The sequence below is a fragment of the Chiloscyllium plagiosum genome, unplaced genomic scaffold (genome assembly GCF_037043375.1).
Source record: "Chiloscyllium plagiosum isolate Xiang-an unplaced genomic scaffold, Cpla_swu_hap1 HiC_scaffold_22, whole genome shotgun sequence".
Lineage (NCBI taxonomy): Eukaryota > Metazoa > Chordata > Chondrichthyes > Orectolobiformes > Hemiscylliidae > Chiloscyllium > Chiloscyllium plagiosum.
This window is the reverse complement of record NW_028270160.1, coordinates 56,910,931-56,931,677: the sequence shown is the minus strand read 5'-3', so window position 1 is coordinate 56,931,677 and position 20,747 is coordinate 56,910,931. Positions and strand designations below refer to the sequence as shown.

The 20,747-nt window shown below is 43.7% G+C and overlaps 1 protein-coding gene and 1 non-coding gene across 3 annotated transcripts in view; both read left to right on the top strand.

Annotated features, from left to right (window-relative positions):
• Positions 1-20,747, top strand: part of ank3b (ankyrin 3b) — a 754,625-nt gene that overhangs the window by 260,386 nt on the left and 473,492 nt on the right. The window lies entirely within an intron of this gene.
• trnal-uag (transfer RNA leucine (anticodon UAG)) lies at positions 4,897-4,978 on the top strand. The gene has a single exon. It is a non-coding gene; the product is annotated as a tRNA-Leu (tRNA).

Here is a 20,747-nt window from a genome sequence, read left to right as displayed (position 1 = left end):
AGTTAACTGTCTTTCTCATGACGTTGAGCTGTTGTTGTGATTATCTCAGATTTTTGCTCTCTGCAGTTTCAGTCTTAAATACTTTTCAAAATAAATTATTTCAAAAAAATCAGAATTTACAATTATTAATATTTCAGACAGTATCTTTGCTTTTACATGATTCAAGTATTTATATTGAGGTGGAAGCACCCTACGTCCACCCCAACTTCAGTTTCACTGACCATAAATGTCCTAATTAGTCTGTATTCACAATTCCTTTGGGGATCTTTGATTTCTGATTCTCACATGTACCTAGGTGCAGTGAAAAGTTTTGGTTTTGCATGCAGTACAGACAGGCATTTGGGTAATAGACACAAGAATACAATGTTACAGCTGGAGCGAAAGTGCACAAAGAGTGAGATCAATATTAAATTTAAAATTTGAGAGGTTTACTGAGCAGTCCAATAACAGTGGGGACGAAACTATTCATGAATCTGTTGGTACATGTGTTTAAGCTTTGATGTCTTCTGCCCAATGGGAGAGGTTAGAAGAGATTATAAGCGGGGTGAGAGGTGTCTTTGATGTTGGCTGCCTTCCCAAGGCAGTGGGAAGTAAAGATAGAGTCAATGGATGGAAGGTTGGCGAGTGTGATGGACAGCTCTCTCTCTCTCGCTTTGTATAGTCTTGGGCACAGCAGTTGCCATATCAAGCTGTGATATACCTGGATAGAATGCTTTATACGTTGCATCTGTAAATGGTAAGAGCCTTTACAGACATGCTGAATTTCTTTAGCCTCCTGAGGAGCGGTGCTTTCTTGACTGGAGCATCAACATGATCTTGAGGTAACTGTTCTTTCAAGTGCAATCTGGAAACTGTAGCCTCACTCTTGATAATTATTGTATGAGATAATGGATGATAATTATTTGCCAATCCTTCAATGCCTACTGAAAGCAAAAAAAAAGACAAGCTTCTTCCAACTATCCCAGAGTGACAGCATTTTAATTATGTTGTTCTTCAGTTTTCTTATAATAGATGGTAAGGTAATGGATTCATTATTCTAATTGCTGGCTCAAAAATCCAACTTATGTTTGCGCATATTTCAGTAATGGTTGATAGTAATGTATTTCTATTTCTTGGCATCCTCCAGCAATGCTGCAGAATGCGATAAGCTATTGTTCAGGAATTTGAACAGCTTTAGTGGGATTGTAAGTATGAAAAAGAATTGATGTGCCGTGGACAGGTGGGACTTGCTGCAGAAGATGACCAAGTCATCTCATTCTTCTAGCTCGAGTTGCCTTCCCTCAGCAACCTACCAGCTTTCTCCTAATAGGAGAGAAGCTCAAAGTTCTTCTAGCTCAATTGCTTCCCACTGTCAGCAATGTAGTGATGGTGAAAATGGCATCTGAACTGAGTATGTAACTGCAGAGAGTAGAAACTGATTAATGCACGATTTGTTTTTTTGTGAAGGCAAATGTCGTGCATGCTACAAATCTGAAATAAAAACAGAGAAACCTGGGACCATTCAGCTGAACAAGCAGCCTTTCTGATTAACCAAAATATTAACTCTTCTACCTCCACAGATGATACCAATCGTAGTATTTGCAGCATGTTCAGTTCCAGTAATCAGTACTTTACTAGATCTGGATTATTTTGCATTCATTCGGAGTGCATTTGGATGTGTGCCCGCTGGCCTCATCTTCTGCCTTGGGACCCTACAATCACGCAGGATTAATGTGGATTTCACCAATTTCCTCATTTCCCCTCTTCCCCCCCCATATCCCAGTCCCAAGCCTCCAACTTGGCACCGCCCTCTTGACCTGTCCATCATCTTTCCCATCTATCTGCTCCACCCTCCTCTGTGACCTATCACCACCTCCCTCACCTTCTTGTACCTATCGCATTCCCAGCTACCTTCTTCCCAGCCCCACCCCCCCCCCCTCCCATTTATGTCTGAGCTCCCTGGCCCATAAGCCTCATTCCTGATGAAGGGCTTGTGCCCGAAATGTTGATTCTCCTCCTCGGATGCTGCCTGACCTGCTGCGCTTTTCCACCATCAGACTCTCGACTCTGGTTCTACAGTAGAACCAGTTATGGTGATGAGTGACTTGCTGAGTGATGAATATGTTGGCAGATGATTCTGTCCAACTTTGGAATTAGGAAGGGGCTTGCGCTAAGAAAGTAGCGCAAAGACAAAAACAAAAATATCACACGGCTGGCAAGAGAAAAATTATTCTTCCCTGTTAGATCAAAACCAGCCCACGTGATCATTTGGGCTAAGTGTTGATCATAGAATACTTAGTGTGGAAGCAGACCATTCAGCCCATTGAGTTCACACTGACCCTCTGAAGAGCATCCCATTCAGACCCAACCCCAGTAATTCTGCATTTTTCGCATGGCTATTCCACCTAGCCTGCACATCTTTGGACACTACAGTGCAATTTAGCATGGCTAATCCACTTAACCTGCACATCTTCAGACTGTCGGAAGTAACTGGCCACTTGGGGGTAGCACACGCAGACACGGGGGGAATGCGCAAACTCCACACACAGTTGCCTGAGGCTGGAATCAATCCTGGGTCCCTGGCGCTGTGAGGCAGCAATACTAGCCACTGAGCCATCATGCCTTCTGTATGATACCATCTTTGCCTCAGTTAGGAAATGGACCAGCTCCGTCTTAAATCACAATTCTTTGATTATTGGTCTCCTTGCTTTGGGCATTTGTGTCCTTTTGAAAATGGGATTTGTTCTCAATTGACCATCCTTCTCCAAACATTATTTACAAAGAAAAACTTTAATTTGTCTGATTCTTAGTAATTTGGTGCAGTGAAAAATTAGTTCTTAAACAGCATTAGGCATGAACATCAATATAGCCTTAAGGACTTGAGTTCAAAGTGACTTCTGTCATTAAAAAAGTTTATTAAAAATATTTGTTGGAGCTTTTCAGTGGGTTTTTGGCTGAGGTACCCAATTATGAGGGATGTCGAACTTCCTCTTGTTAGTTTAAAAGAAAGTTTTAGTAGCTGTCTGTATTTCCTTACAGCTCTTTAAGTATCTTTTCCCAAATATTCAATACTGTCTCATTTAGTTTATACTGACATTTCCAGGTTCAATGAGATTTCGATTTTCTTTGTTGAAGGTAAGCTTGACAGCCCTTTTGTTGTAACAACCATTATTTGTAGGAAGTTTCAGAAATATTGCTTAAACTATTTGCAACTTTAATTGAGATATGAAGTTCACCGACTGACCACTTGACAAAAGGGCTGGGTGGTTTCGGAGAAAGATTAGAAGTTGAGTGTACTGTACTAAGCAGTTTCTAAGATGCTGAAAGACTGAGGGGGGTGTGAAATGATTTCCTGTATTTGGTAGTCTTATTGGAAGGACAAGGTTGAATACAGATTTATTCAAATGTGGAATGTTTCAAAAGGGGCAAGAGAGGCAGATGATTTAAAAAAAAAGGATGGAATAAGGGAAACATTGGAAGAGGGAGAATGTGAAAGAAAAGCAGGTCAGAGTGACAATAGATAGCTCCAATTGGTGAGCAAGCACTGGCATGAGCATGATGGGATGATTGGTCTCCTGAGCTGCATGTTGAGGATCTTTAGGCAATGGTGCTCGGTGAAGCATACCACAAGCGCTGGATGTGTATCCATCGTTGGTCTTGCTTAAAGTTTTCGTTGTAATTCGCCGTCCTAGGATATGGACCTCCATGCATTTCAAGTGTGGTAGCTTGTTTGTTACTAAATCAGCTTTTCAGAGTAAGTATGACACTGCTGTTAAGTAGTGAAGGGAGAGGAATGATTAAGATGCTTATTTTTTTTTTGTCTGTCTCCGAATACAGATGCTTTGTGTCGAGCTCCCTGTCAATCACTGAACAGAAACTTTATGGTTACTTCATCCACTAGCAGCTGCCTCCAGTGAGCACTTTGAGCATAACATTAGTTAAAATTAGTGACTTATAATAAAAACAGTGAAACCAGTTAACTCCTTTACACAATTTCAGATTAAGAATGAGTCTTGTTAGCCCAGTCCTTGCTCACAATCACTTTTAGCATCCCTTCAAAACCATATTCTTGCTCTGTGACTGATCCTATAGCTTCAGTTTCTCGATCGTCACCACTCTTTCCCTTCGCATAAGAAATACCAACAGGAGTAGGCCCTTCAAGCCCGCTCTGTCATTCAATGGGACCATGGCTGATCCGACATTGCTCACATCCACTTTCCTGCCCATTCCCCGACTGATCGAGAATCTATCTATCTCAGCCTGAAATACACACAAGGACTTGGTCACCATAGCAACTAGTTTTCCCCACACACCCTCCGTCGTGATGTCTATTTAATTGGTGGAGTTAAACCCACTCTAGCTGTGCATTAAAACCCTGATGTGCTGAGGATCCAAACTTAAAGTCAAAACTGTTGAAAATGCGCAGTACATCGATCAACATCTGCATCACCCAATCAGGGACCAACATCCCTGGATATCTTTCTCAGTTCCTTTTTGATTATCTGCTGCTTGGTAATTGGTGCTTCACGGCATGCTGTGGTTGTGAACTCATTATTTTCTCCACTGGGAATCCCTCAGGGATTAGTCCATTAAGATTATGTTTGTACTGTTTACAATCTGCACTCACGTTGTCCAAATACCGGGCAGCCAGTTATACTGTTGCCAGTCTTTGCTAGGTTTGACAGCTATGGAAGAACCCATTGTTAGCTGGTCTTTCAGCAGCTGGTCTCGATTTGTAGTTTCACAGTTGGACTGCTACCTGCTACACCAGGCCCATATTTTGGACATTAATGGAATATAAAAGCACGGGTACTCTGGACTTGCAACTCCTTCATATATTCTTCGTGTGTTTCATCTCACCTTCACATCTAACAAACATGCAAAGCAAGTAAATGGACTTTCAGTTGTCAGTTAGCTGGTAGTGTGGCCGAGCGGTCTAAGGCGCTGGATTTAGGCTCTAGTCTCGACAGAGGCGTGGGTTCGACTCCCACCGCTGCCATTTCTGCTGATCGTTTCCAACGACGCATCTTGTTAAAATGCTCTTTCGACTCCTGCTGCATTTCTGTGATTCCTGATTAAGGGCTTTTGCCCGAAACGTCGATTTTGCCTGTCCTCGGATGCTGCCTGAATTGCTGTGCTCTTCCAGCACCACTGATCCAGTTATGTGTAGATTCCCAAGTCAAAATAAAGCTGCTTTGTCTCCTCCATGTCTCCAGTGTTAGCCACCAATAGCTGTGTTGGAAAGATAGGATTTGAAAGTGGGAATTTTAAATTTAAATTTTAAAGCAAATGCAAAAGCGATTGCAGTATGGAACATGTTCCACCTTGCTGAGCTTTGGATGCAGTACAGTTCTTTCTGGAGGTTTGAAGATGGGGAAATGTGAGAGAGCCTGGGAAATATTGAGTTAAGGGGTTGTGGTTTCTTGGGTAGCATTTGACTATAGACATCTCAGTATACTGTCAGTGTAAAGCATTGTTAGACAGGGGTATAATGTCAGTTTAAAGTTTACCCCTATCTAATAATGCTCCGCACAGACAGTATGCCCCTATCTACAGTGCTCAAAATGGACAGTATACCCCTATCTAACAATGCTCAACACAGACAGTATACCCCTATCTAACAATGCTCTGCACTGACAGTATACCCCTATCTAACAATGCTCTGCACTGACAGTATACCTCTATCTAACAATGCTCTGCACTGACAGTATACCCCTATCTAACAGTGCTCCGCACGGACAGTATACCCCTATCTAACAATGCACTACATGGACAGTATACCCCTATCTAACAGTGCTCCGCACGGACAGTATACCCCTATCTAACAGTGCTCCACACTGACAGTATACCCCTATCTAACAGTGCTCCGCACGGACAGTATACCCCTATCTAACAATGCACTACATGGACAGTATACCCCTATCTAACAATGCTCAACACAGACAGTATACCCCTATCTAACAGTGCTCCGCATGGACAGTATACCCCTATCTAACAGTGCTCCGCACTGACAGTATACCCCTACCTAACAGTGCTCCACACTGACAGTATACCCCTATCTAACAGTGCTCCGCATGGACAGTATACCCCTATCTAACAGTGCTCCACACTGACAGTATACCCCTATCTAACAGTGCTCCGCACTGACAGTATACCCCTACCTAACAGTGCTCCACACTGACAGTATACCCCTATCTAACAGTGCTCCGCATGGACAGTATACTCCTATCTAACAGTGCTCCACACTGACAGTATACCCCTATCTAACAGTGCTCCGCACTGACAGTATACCCCTACCTAACAGTGCTCCACACTGACAGTATACCTCTATCGAACAATGCTCCGCACTGACAGTATACCCCTACCTAACAGTGCTCCACACTGACAGTATACCTCTATCGAACAATGCTCCGCGTGGACAGTATACCCCTATCTAACAGTGCTCCACACTGACAGTATACCCCTATCTAACAGTGCTCCGCATGGACAGTATACTCCTATCTAACAGTGCTCCGCGCTGACAGTATACCCCTATCTAACAATGCTCTGCACTGACAGTATACCCCTATCTAACAGTGCTCCACACTGACAGTATACCCCTATCTAACAGTGCTCCGCATGGACAGTATACCCCTATCTAACAGTGCTCCGCGCTGACAGTATACCCCTATCTAACAATGCTTCGTGCTGACAGTATACCCCTATCTAACAATGCTCTGCACTGACAGTATACCCCTATCTAACAGTGCTCTGCACTGACAGTATACCCCTATCTAACAGTGCTCCACACTGACAGTATACCCCTATCTAACAGTGCTCCACACTGACAGTATACCCCTATCTAACAGTGCTCCACACTGACAGTATACCCCTATCTAACAGTGCTCCGCACGGACAGTATACCCCTATCTAACAGTGCTTCGTGCTGACTGTATACCCCTATCTAACAATGCTTCGTGCTGACAGTATACCCCTATCTAACAATGCTCTGCACTGACAGTATACCCCTATCTAACAGTGCTCCACACTGACAGTATACCCCTATCTAACAGTGCTCCGCATGGACAGTATACCCCTATCTAACAGTGCTCCGCGCTGACTGTATACCCCTATCTAACAATGCTTCGTGCTGACAGTATACCCCTATCTAACAATGCTTCGTGCTGACAGTATACCCCTATCTAACAATGCTCTGCACTGACAGTATACCCCTATCTAACAGTGCTCCACACTGACAGTATACCCCGATCTAACAGTGCTCCACACTGACCGTATACCCCTATCTAACAATGCTCCACACGGACAGTATACCCCTATCTAACAATGCTCTGCACTGACAGTATACCCCTATCTAACAGTGCTCCACACTGACAGTATACCCCTATCTAACAGTGCTCCGCATGGACAGTATACCCCTATCTAACAGTGCTCCGCGCTGACAGTATACCCCTATCTAACAGTGCTTCGTGCTGACTGTATACCCCTATCTAACAATGCTTCGTGCTGACAGTATACCCCTATCTAACAATGCTCTGCACTGACAGTATACCCCTATCTAACAGTGCTCCACACTGACAGTATACCCCTATCTAACAGTGCTCCACACTGACAGTATACCCCTATCTAACAGTGCTCCACACTGACAGTATACCCCTATCTAACAGTGCTCCGCATGGACAGTATACCCCTATCTAACAGTGCTCCGCGCTGACAGTATACCCCTATCTAACAGTGCTCCACACTGACAGTATACCCCTATCTAACAGTGCTCCGCATGGACAGTATACCCCTATCTAACAGTGCTCCGCGCTGACAGTATACCCCTATCTAACAGTGCTTTGTGCTGACTGTATACCCCTATCTAACAGTGCTTCGTGCTGACTGTATACCCCTATCTAACAGTGCTCCACACTGACAGTATACCCCTATCTAACAGTGCTCCACACTGACAGTATACCCCTATCTAACAGTGCTCCACACTGACAGTATACCCCTATCTAACAGTGCTCCACACGGACAGTATACCCCTATCTAACAGTGCTCCGCATTGACAGTATACCCCTATCTAACAGTGCTCCGCGCTACAGTATACCCCTATCTAACAGTGCTCCGCGTGGACAGTATACCCCTATCTAACAGTGCTCCGCGCTGACAGTATACCCCTATCTAACAGTGCTCCACACGGACAGTATACCCCTATCTAACAATGCTCCGCGCTGACAGTATATCCCTATTTAATAGTGCTCCGCACTGACAGTATACCCCTACCTAACAGTGCTCCGCACTGACAGTATACCCCTATCTAACAATGCTCCGCGCTGACAGTATACCCCTATCTAACAATGCTCCGCACTGACAGTATACCCCTATCTAACAATGCTCTGCACTGGCAGTATACCTCTATCGAACAATGCTCCGCGCCTACAGTATGCTCCTATCTAACAGTGCTCCGCACAGATAGTATACTCCTATCTAACAATGCTCCGCATTGACAGTAAACCCCGATCTAACAGTGCTCCGCACTGACAGTATACTTCCATCCAACAATGCTGAATACTCAATATATACCCCAGCTAACAGTGTTGCATCCTGACTGTATATCCCTGTCTAACAATGCTCCTTACTGACTGCACACCCTTGCAACTTTATCCTTTATGATTTGGTATGCCTTACCAGGCAGTAGGAATTTTTTGTTTTGTTTCTGAATGGTACCCCATAGACCCTCAGGATTATTTCAGGTTATGAGATGTTCACCCTGAATATCAACAGTAACTGAGGGCTGATCTCACTGGAAAGGAGTAGGCTGGTCACCAAAGATCAACTTGCGATAAAATGACAGGTTCATGGGGTTTGAGTCTGCTGAGTGTCACCAAACACTGGAAAGCCACTTTGTGTGTGGAGGCGATAGTGACTCACACTGCAGTACAGTGAGTTCATTGAACAGTGCACCCATTGTATAATGTAACCCTGACCTTGTACCATTCATACTGGCAATGTCTCTGCCAAACATTGACACATGGCTATCTGAATCCTTTAGTTGTGAAGCCGTAAAACGTTTATGACCTTTCTCATTTGCGGGTTGATGAAAGTATTTTGTACTTTTCTGGCAGGAAGCAATTATTTTACTGCAGTGAGCACTGTCTGGCAACCACTCGGTTGCAGACTGGAAAGGGTGGCCATGAGTTGAATAATTGGATGCAAATTTGCTGCTTAGTGTTTAAGGTTAGGTTGGGGAGAGGGTTGGTGTTCAGCTCAGAACCTCAGCAGTAATATCCCAACAAGACCTCAGCCCTAATGAGCCCTGGCGGATTGGCAAAGTCAAGTTGTCTTGCATCTTCAATTGTCTCACCTACCGTCAAGCCTCGAGGCTCCTTACTGACCAACTAACCGTACAGATATACATGTTAGGAGCAAGAGGAGGCTATTCAGTCCCTCGAGCCTGCTGCACCATTTTAAGTGATCTGTTTCAGGCCTCCTACTTTGCTGAATGTTCTCCCTTGTCCTTTAGGTTATTGATTGACGGGTCCAATTTACCCTTAAAAATGTTCACTGACCTTGCTTCCACTCTTCTCTGGGGAACAGAATTACCTTCCAAGGGGAAAAAGTTTTTCTTCTGCTCTGCCTTAAATGGGAGACTCCTCATTTTTAAACTGTGTCAATTTGTTCCAGTCTCTCCACGACGTCGTATCAGGGCCCAGCAAACATCATGTCATTCTGAAACCCCACATATTTTGTTTAGCTGATTTTACCCAAAGCAAGCCTGTTGGTTCAACAACCTCTCCTATCTCTCTATTTCTCTGACAGCCATGTTGAATTTGTTGATTGTCTGAAGTGATTATTTAGTTCATGATTCGATCACTCAAAGCTTTTTTTTTTCTCTCCCCTACAGGTAAGTGAATTGAAAGTAAAAGTAATCCTATTCTCTGCTACTCTGTGACATGCTTTTGATCAAAAAGCCCACGGGAAGTGAAGTGGTGGTTGACGCAATTGCGGTTGCAATAAATCTGGAATACATAGCTTACAGAAGATGGTAAGTGTCAATCCCAGCCAAAACAGTGGAGCAAGTGTGGACATTTCACAGTGCTGTGACCTAGGAGGGAAGCTCAGTCTCCAATGTCGGCTCTCTCTGTCAGAGCAAAAAGCACATCGCAGTAGTTGTATATTATTGCACATGCGTTCAGTTATGAATGCTAAGGCTTTGTGGGTCTGGCTTCAATATGGCACAGGGTTGTTTAACCTTCCAATGAGGTGATAAACACCTCAGCAACACAAAGGTGCTATGATTCTCTGCACTCACTTCTTTCATTTATTTTTAATTAACCTGTTCAGTTGTGGTATGACACACTTCTCAACCTGGTCTCTTGGCTCAGAGGCGGTTGTAAGCTGGTTCAAATCTAAACTGAGATTGAGTGGAATTGTTGAATATGACTTGTGTATGTTACTTCAAGTTATGCACTTAATCATTTACTAACTGGAGATTGGAGCGATAACGTCTGGGGATGGATTTTATTTGGAATTTGAACAACTTGATCAGATTACAATGCCTTTTATTTCAATGTCTCCTTGGGCTTTTATGACTGTTTTATTTGCATAAACAAACAAGAAGTTTCAAGTGCATAGCTTCAGTTCAGTAGTAAAGCCACTGTACCATAGTTTGAAGGACATCATTGTCTGTAATGTTTCCAGCGATTCAATCATGGGTGGCTTCGAAGCACTGTAGCTCTCCTGCACAAAATTGCTAGTTGTTGGACCAGTTTTGTATTCCAATGTCACTGCCATCATTTTGTAATCTTCCAGCATCATGTCGGCCTGTTAATGAGCACTCGGTGTCATGATTACTTGCTTGCTCTCAAAGTAAGAGCTGCTGAATTAATAAGATTTACCAGGATGTTGCCTGGAATGGAGAATAGGTTGTACGAGGATAGGTTGAGAGTGCTAGGCCTTTTCTCATTGGAACGGCGAAGGATGAGGGGTGACTTGATAGAGGTTTATAAGATGATCAGAGGAATAGATAGAGTAGACAGTCAGAAACTTTTTCCCCGGGTACAACAGAGTGTTACAAGGGGACATAAATTTAAGGTGAAGGGTGGAAGGTATAGGGGAGATGTCAGGGGTGGGTTCTTTAACCAGAGAGTGGTGGGGGCATGGAATGCGCTGCCTGTGGGAGTGGTAGAGTCAGAATCTTTGGTGACCTTTAAGCGGCAATTGGATAGGTACATGGATGGGTGCTTAAGCTAGGACAAATGTTCGGCACAACATCGTGGGCCGAAGGGCCTGTTCTGTGCTGTATTGTTCTATGTTCTATGTTCTAAGATCAGAGATTGCCTTGATTATCCCCATCTTTCTGCTGGGATTGATACTGCACAAGACTTGACCCCAAGCATATTTGCCGTCTGAAGTCACACTGATTCTGTCCAGTTTATGATGATGTCTGACTCTTTGGGCTACCTCAAAAAAGGCTTAACAAACAATTGGCTCTTCTGCTGATGGGAAACTGTTCTTCTGAACTGAAACCTGACTCTGGCCTCTGATTGTCTGCCTTTCTGTCATCATGCAAGTCCCACTTAATAAACATTCAGCAGTAGACTCCCCCAGTCACTTCTCTGAAGTCTCATGCTTTCTTGGAAATGATGTTTGAACTTGCTGTTCAAAAATGTTGGCTTTTTTTTTAAAGAAAGAATTACTTTCAGAGAACTAAGGACTGAAGTCCCTTTATCTACACTTTACAATCAAAATTCCCAATTTATGATAATTTATTACAAATCCTTATCACAGTGTGTCTGCAGCAGCCCTCTGAATAAGCAATTCACTTAGTGCCATTCTCCCTCTAACCCAGCATGTTCTGCTTTTCCAGATAATAGTCTACTTTCCTTTTGCACACTTCAATACATACTGCCGCCACCACACTCTGAGCTGGTGAATTTTAGATCCTAGTTTTTGCTTTAAGTCCGTGCCCTCTCCTTCACTGTCCTTTCACAAGTGGCAAGTGTTTTTCCTAGTCTACTCTGTCCAGACCCCTCATAATTTCAAACATCTTTATCTGATCTCCTTTCACTCTCTTCCTTACGCATTCTGTTACACGTCAGTTTTGTTTCTTAAAACTGAAGAAAAATTAAAAGGGAGACATTGTAATTTTGTTTTAAAAAATGACAAAAGAATTATGTAGCGCAATTTTTCTTCTATTCTTTGAGATGGATGGGAGTGGTTGAGTGATTTTGTGCCAAATAGACTCTTAGGCAAAGATTAATGACAGGATGCATTTATTTTTATTGAGTCACTGTCCTCTGGATCAGAAAGTGTGTTGACTATGGATTCACTACAATATTTTGCAAGGGAAAAGGATGCAGCCTATTAGAGAAGCCAAATTGTCTAAGATTATCGTGAGCTACAAGCCATTGTGTGTGTGTGTGTGTGTGTGTGTCTGTCGAGGGACAATTTATCCCTTGAGCCTGTTGGACTATTCAGTAAAGGTTGTGGTTGATCTGTAACCAAATTCCAGACACTCATTTTTGTCCCAAAATGTATTGTATCAATCTGAATGCAACAATTGATTTAGCATCATTGGCTGATGGAGTTCCAAACTCTCATCACCATCTAAGTGTAGAAATGTTTTTGACCTTCCCTCCTGAAAGATAGCTCCTTAAATCCAGCACCACTTAAAATATTCAAACAGCAGAGAGAAAGTCCCCTTCAATGTCTTAAAATATCTGATCAATTCACTCCTTAGCTTTCTAAGTTCCAGGGAATGCAACCCCCAGGTTGTGAAGTAAGAACCAAAAGTGCAGGAGAAACTCAGGAGGCGGTGGAGAGAGAAACGGAGTTAACCATTTTTAATCAGAGCTGACTGTGTTCTGCCAGTGTCTCTGCTGTTTTAACAGTTGGCCTTGCCCTGTGTTGAAATCCGCACACTGAATTTTCCCCACCACAGCAGGTTTGGAGTTGGAGTGGGGTGTTTAATCTGGTGAATGTTGGAAGAGTGGGAGAATCTCACTGCTTTCCCACCTCTCCCTAATTAAACAGCAGGCAGGATGGCCTTGCCACCCCATGCTAATTGAAGCCATTGACTGGGTCATGGTGTCCACTTCAGAGAGCCTAATCTGGTATTTGGGGTGGGGATCGGGTCCTTCTGTCACACAGGACCCCGTCGAGGGCGCTGGCTATCAGTCGATCTCCTGCATCAAATACCGCTCCATTTGCGCATCACTCAATTGTGGTCTCGAGCGTGCAGAAATAATGAGGTCACCACTGTGGGTGTTCACTGTCCTTTGACCTTGATGTCAATTGAGCATGCACAGTTTGCAATGGAAATCCAGCCATTTTTCTCCAGGAGCTGCACTGTTGAGGTCCCCACAGTTTTGCAATCAGCCAGTGAACTGACTGCAATTTCTGCTCTTAGACTGTCATCAAAAACCCTTGGAAAAAGTTGACTGATGTGCAACTGAGTTTTTAGCGGATCACTGAGTACATGATTAGGATTGCAGAGATGTACAGCATGGAAACAGACCCTTTGGCCCAACGTGTCCATGCCGACCACGTTTCCTAAACTGAACTCGTCCCATTTAACTTTGGCCCATGTCCCTCTAAATCATTTATATCCCTGTCCAAATGCCTTTGTAAATGTTGGAATTTTATTCACCTCTACCACTTGCTCTGGCAGCTTGTTCCATACAGGCACCACCCTCTGATCCCTTTTAAATCATTCCCCTCTCACCTTAAGCCTGTGCCCTCGAGTTTTGGACTCCCACGCCCTGGGGAAAAGACCTTGTCTATTTACCCTATCCATGCCCCTCATGATTTTATAAACCTCAAAAAAGGTCACCTCTCAGCCTCCAACATTCCAGGGATAAAAGTCTTGGCCTGTTCAGCGTCTTCCTATAGCTCAAACCCTCCAGTCCCAGCAGCATCCTTATTAATGTTTTCCACTTTTAACAACATCCTTGCCATAGCAGAGCGACCAGAATTGAACACAGTATTCTAAAAATGGTCTCACCAATGTCTTGTACAGCCACAACATAACGCCCCAAATCATATACCCAATTATTGCTAAACTTCCTTGTTGAGAGTGTTGACTGAGCATTACCTTTTCTCAATATCAATTCTGCAATTAAATTTTTTGGAAACATATTTATGATACTTTCACTCCTGCCTTAATTTGTGCATGGGACACACTAATTTATTTTGCGTATCTGTAATGTTTCTCTGCCAAGTGAAATGATTCAGCAGTTACTTCCTGGTTTGCTGTCTGGGAGGATGCTGAAAATGTGTTGCTGGAAAAGTGCAGCAGGTCAGGCAGCATCCAAGGAACAGGAGAATCGATGTTTCGGGCATAAGCCCTTCGAGAAGGGCTTATGCCCGAAACGTCAATTCTCCTGTTCCTCGGATGCTGCCTGACCTGCTGCACTTTTCCAGCAACACATTTTCAGCTCTGATCTCCAGCATCTGCAGCCCTCACTTTCTCCTGTCTGGGAGGATGCCTTAATGTGGTTGGTTGTTTGCTCCATTTGATCATATCATTGCTGCTGGATTATTGAAGATCCTCTTGTTTTGGCACCAGATTCCCACTGTCACTGGGAGAAGGGAAGCCCATGATACATGATCTTTGTGGGAATTTTTAATTGAGGACAGCTGCAAATACTGTTCCTTCATGACCGACCTGATGATAATATCCAGCCCCTTATCTCCATATAATTCCACAGAGGTATCCCATCACCAAGTCCCCCTTTATTTATACATGGAGAGTGCTTGACACTGGTCCATCAGACCCACCTTTGGTCAATGACTGGTCACCAGAAGTGGGACATGTACCAAGATCTGATCCAGGGATGGGTGGGTTTGGGAGTGAAGGAAGGTTTATGACAGGGTGGAAGACAGGAGAGGCTGAACGACAAAAACCGAGTCTTACGGGGCAAACAGAAATGATGATAGAGAAATGATGATAGAGAGCACAACAAATGTGCTCAGAAACAAGAGAAAAATTAAAACACATAAAGACAGGGAAACAAAATGGGTCCCAGAGATGACCGTCTTTGAAAGAAAAGCAATGCGCAGTCTCTTAAATCTGCCAGGTTTGGGAGAAAGCACCATTTTATGACTGCCATTAGATGAAGACTATCAATAGTCAAATATTAGTCATCGCTGTTGTTAGAACAAAATCGTTACAAATTGTTCAGAGCTATGGCCATGAAAGACACTGGAACCTTGACAGGAAATCTATGTTGAGATTATACACATGTAGGGTGACTTATTTGTGAAATAACTCCACAGAGGCAGATCTTCTGTCCCAAGTCCCTCTGTATGTACATGTGGACAATCCTCATCACCGATACAGCTCCTCAGAGCCACCTCAGCTCCTTCTGTAACACCTCCTGGGGTGTTTTAACACTGGATCAGGTTCCTTCAACCCTGCCTCTGATACGGATGGCTTGTAACACACAGGAGCTCACCTCTTGTGCCTGGAGTATCTCAGAATAAATTCATTCTCTTCATCTGCCGTGACCATCTCGGGTTCTGAGGTCTCTTCAACACTTGACAGAGAGGGCCCCGGAGCAGTTGGAAAGGCTGCTGAGGAGTCGGGCACATACTGCTCCTGCACTGTTAGCGAGCTTGCAGCTTTTATATGGTCCACGTGCTTGGTCAGGACCATCGCACCTACCCGAATGTTATACCTTCACTAGAGCTGACCTTGCATTGTCCATGTCTCTTACCCATGCACGGCCGTTCCCACGGTCCCTCCACGAAAATTCCTTCCCTGAAGTAAACTGTCTCTCTTGTTTAACAGAATCTTGTGTCTGTCATTGACGCTCCTAATGCCATTTTCCCCCATCAACCACCAGCTGTTTCAGTTTTGCCAGGAGCAGACCTTTCTTCCTGTAAAGACTGATATTGTGAGCTGTTCCTGCAAGTGTGTCCAGGAAATTTAAAACCCTTACGGACTCTTCCAGTGTGTTGTATCTGCCAGTGGGAGGTGACTCAATGCATCCACATTTTGTTACCTGGCCTCTCAGACAGTGTTCCAACGTGTAATTTATGCACACTTAGTATTAGAGCCCACTGTTGAGTTCATAGTCCTGAATCTATGGGTGGCAGCACTGTGTCATATTTAAGTAGACCTAGCAGAGGTTTGGGGTCAATTGTTATTACTAATTTACATCCATAAAGGTTTTGGTGGAACTTCCTGACACCAAATATGACTGTCAAGCCTTCCTTTTCTATGTGGGCATTTTTACATTCTGCATTAGCTAGAGTCTTGGATGCTTTCCTCTCCATTGGGTGACCGTGAGCTAATACTACCCTGATGGCGTACGGGGAAACATTGCATGTCAATACCAGCTCTCGCCTGGGATCACACTATGGCAACACCTTTAGAGGATGATAGCTGTTTCTTCACTTCCCTGACAGGTATGGTTAGACTATGTGACCATTTCCAAGGCTGACCCTTGTTTAAGTGTTGATACAAAGGTGCCAGCATGGATGCCAGGTTATGTATGAACTTTCTGTAATAACTGACCAGCCCAAGGAAAGGCCAAAGCTCCAGACATGGGAGCCAGGGTGCCCTCGACCACCTTCACTGTATCTTCCAACGGGTATAACCTGGTCTTGTCAACTCTGTAGCCCAGTAGGTCACTCAGGGTGCCTGGAACATATATTTTCCCTTCTATGACTAAGTCCGCCAGGGAGAAGGTCTGTGGACTTTGTCCAAGTGATCCTTATTAGTTTGCCCTGTTATTAGCATATCATCAAGATAAATGGTGACATGGGATAGACCTCGAAGACTTCTCCATCATCTGCTGAAAAATTGCACCAGTTGACAATACCCCAAATGCTATCTTATACATTGGTACAAACCTTTGAGTATTAATTGTAGCATACTTCTGGGAATCCTCATCTAATCTCAAATGTAATTATGTATGGCTCATGTCCAGCTTTATGAAGAGCAGTCCCGGCCAGCTTTTACTCCTCTATGTGAGCGATTGGGTATTTATCCAGTTGCGAGATGTGGTTTACCTTGTTTTTAAAATCCCCACAAAGGCGAACCAACCCAAAGGGCTTCACAATCAGTACAATTGGTGCTGCCCATTCCACAAACTGGACGGGTTTGATGATTCCTTCACTTTCCAGTGTCTGATTTCTGTCTCTACTTTTGTCCCTAAGGTGTAAATGGTAGTGGGCGGGCCTTGCAGAATCACGGAATTGCTTCCTGGTCAACATGCATGGTGGCCTTTGACAGTCCACAGACCTTCCTGACAAACTTCTGGGCATTTAATTAAGACTTCACTCAGGCAGTTCTTACCAAAACATGTTGAGCCAATCTAGGTGAATCTTTCTCAACCAATTCCGTCCCATCAGGTTTGGGCCCAATTCTTTTACTACAAGCAGTTGTAACTTCAGCAGAAGAGGGGAGAGGAAATGGTGACTCCACTGAGGGAAGCAACTCCACCTGGTGCTCATCTTTGTTACCAAACACTTCCATCCCCCTCTCCGATTTGAGCATTGACACAAAATGCAGCTGGTTGGCATGAATTTTCCCCAGATTCTTGTGCCTCTTTCCCCAAAGGGACTGCTCCTCAAAATAGGAAGTCCCAAATTGGGGTTGGGCAAGAGAGAGGGCTGATTCTTACCCCAGGCCCAAAGCAGTCAGCAGTCAATGCGAAATGGCCTCTCCACTGCACCCACCATAGATCACAGTTTGAGCTTGTTCTTCATTTGGTATTTCCAAAACAACTAAGAGTGGTGTATTTCTGAGCCTGAATCAAGAAAAAGGAAAGTTTAGTGAAAGACTTTTGCATGGTGTCTGTGTCCTGTTAACAGCTTGAGGGTAATTAACTAATTGGAATGATCTATACTCTTTCTGTCCGCTTTGATGATGCCATCAGTTGATGTTATCAACTGATTGCTGTCTGGCCTTCTCTTCCACACCAATGGATCATGAAAGGTGCATTTATCTCCTCCTGAAGTTTTAAATACTGTAGTTTCTTGCTGATAAAGTCACTCTCGGTCCAAGCCAATTAGAGCTGATGGATCCATTATTGCTGTGCTTGACCTGAACTACTCCATCTTGTAGTTTCTGCTTCCTTGACAGATTTATTCCTTTAAATGGATAAAGATTCTCGATTTTTGCTGCTCTGTGTTGGAGACCGAGCGTAGAAAGAGATTATTTATTTGCTTACCCACCTGGCTAATTGTGTAATTAAAAGTCTTGCACTAAGTGTGAGTCACACCTTAAAATAATTGTCCACTGTAACAATTGAGATAAACATTGACTATACTCTCTGGAAATGGGCAACTTCAGGACTGAAGCTGTGCTGTGCTTTGGGGTTTTGCCAGATTTCTGGATGCCCCTCTGGGTAGTAGATAGGTAGTTTGGGCCAATCTCGGTTGGGTGGGGGTCAAAGGTCACTGTGTGTGTGTATGTATAGATTGACACTGAAGGTAACTAAACTGTATGACATCATGTGGTACCAAACCATGTTGTCCAGGTAAGTTCATTCTAATCAAGAAAAGTAAAACAAAATGCAATGTGTATTCCAAAAATGTTGTTTGTTTTTGGAGAACTCTAGATTTCAAACAGCCAATTTAAGACGCTGAAACTGTGTGCACAAAGTTACTTAAACATCTGACTGAAGCCGATACGCACAGATCATAAAAATGGATGTATCTAGTAATCCGATTCTTCCAATTTTTATTCAAACTGATTTTGCCAGTTATCCACTGTATTCAGTACCCCTTTAAAGTTAAATTGGTGATGTAATTAATATGTTAAACGGGGGTCTAACTAGGAAACTGGGCCATGATTAGACAGAAGTCACATGACACCAGGTTATGGTCCAATAGGCTTATTTGAAATCACAAGCTTTTGGAGCACAGACCCACAGTTTATAGGCAGAGAGATCAATCTGCTGTGTGGATAGTCAGATAATACAACGTCGCAGATGATCTAGAGTGTTAGATGGCGTGTAAAGTGTTTATAAAGTCAATGTCAGTGTTGTGCTGTCATGACAATGAGGCAGAGCAATAGGAATTTACAAAAGGTGACATCTCAGGTCAGACACTGAGTTGTAGGTGTGAGGATTTGTTCAGAATCTATCTCGGAGTTTTAGCCTGGAATTAGGCTGGTTTTATTCCAAAAGCTGGAATTTATAAGATATGGTGCAGAGGGTGCAATGTTGAGCTTTTATTTCCACTAGTGCCCTTGTTCTAATCCTGCTCTGCGCAGCCACGAATGAGGTTGTCCCTGCCTGAATTCTCAGTTTCAAGCTGATGCTCCCTTTTCACTCGACTGTCTGTATATTCCCACCTCTAGTTTCCAAATTTTATTGAGCCTGTCATGTTGGGAAATACGAATATAACACTTTTGCAGATCTAATGCCAGTCCTTCGTACCTGGCAGGATAGATCCGACAGGAGGGAGGTTACTTTGATCAGTTTAAACGGTGTTGGTGCTACGTGGCCTTAGTTGCAATTATGTTTGTGGCTCAGCACTCAGATCTTGAAATGTAGCTGATGTACAGAATAGGAAGGCTTTTTTGAAACATGGATTGGCCAAAGCATCCTTTCAAATTGTGTGCATTAATCATTAAGCTCTGGTCTTTGAAATGACTTTGACCTTGCTTCCTATCCCTTGGCTGTAGACAATCAGACCAGGCTTGACAGTTTGTGTTGGGTGGGGTTACTACAGGATATGGAGCTAAAGTGGAGAAATGAATTTGAGGGGCACAGTTGTGATAGAACCTGGGCAGTAGTGAAGAGTTGAGGGGCTGAATGGCCAATATTTACACCTGATCTTTGCATGCTACTCCTTGACTGGATTTTCTCACCCTTTCTCATTTCCAGCATCCTCCTCCTCCCTCCCGAGTCCTCCATGAAAGCCTTTGTTTGAGGGAATCCAACCAACTGTTTGTGCCTAAAACAGCAGTTTTGAGGGGGGGAGAAAACTCCTCGGATTTTTCTCCTGGAATTTTCTCTTCCTCCTGGCATTGTCCCGGTGATTAATCTTCAATTCCTCAAAGCCTCCAGGGCAGTTCTGGAGTGTTGGAAGCTCTTGTTGATTTCTGCTCATCATCTCTTCACTATCCTCTGGGCTTGGAGTGGGTCAGAAATAGCACGCGCTGCGTCAGTGATTCTGCTGAACGGCTGAAGTGAATGGGGCGTTGACGAATCGAGATCGATGACTCAACAAACGTGATTCAGTTGCAGTTTTTTTTTGTTTTGAGTCTGGAAGAGGAGCCAGTTTTTCTTTTCAAGTGACCACGTGTGGGGAAAGCGTGGAAACCATTTCAGCTACCACATGCTGAAACTGCACCACTGTAATTTCGGGAGCAGTGATTTAAGGAACAAAGTATCTCCTGGTTTACAAGCAGAGGCAACCGAAGAAAGTGACAAGTCCAGGAGTCCTGTTCGATCGGAAGTTTGACGTCTGTGGAATTCAAGGCCTATCCAAATACCAAATTCTTTTTCTCTCAGCGAGCACATTTGGCGCTGATAGACCTAGCTGTCAAACAGCTCATGTCTCTGTAGCTGCTGCTTGTGAGGTGTGGACTTTCTGTAGAAATTCTGTGTGTGAACCACGGTCAGGGTCCTATCTTTCAAGTGACAAATTAAGCCGTAAGATTAAACCTTTTTTTTTTAAAAACTCTTTGTTTGGGTCATGAGGTGTAAAGATAAAAGTCTAGGGATCATGTGCTTCTCTAATAATTTGCTACTCACAACATAAAACTTCTTTGGAGCAAGAGGAGGCCATTCAGCTGCTTGGACCTGCTGTACGAGAACAGA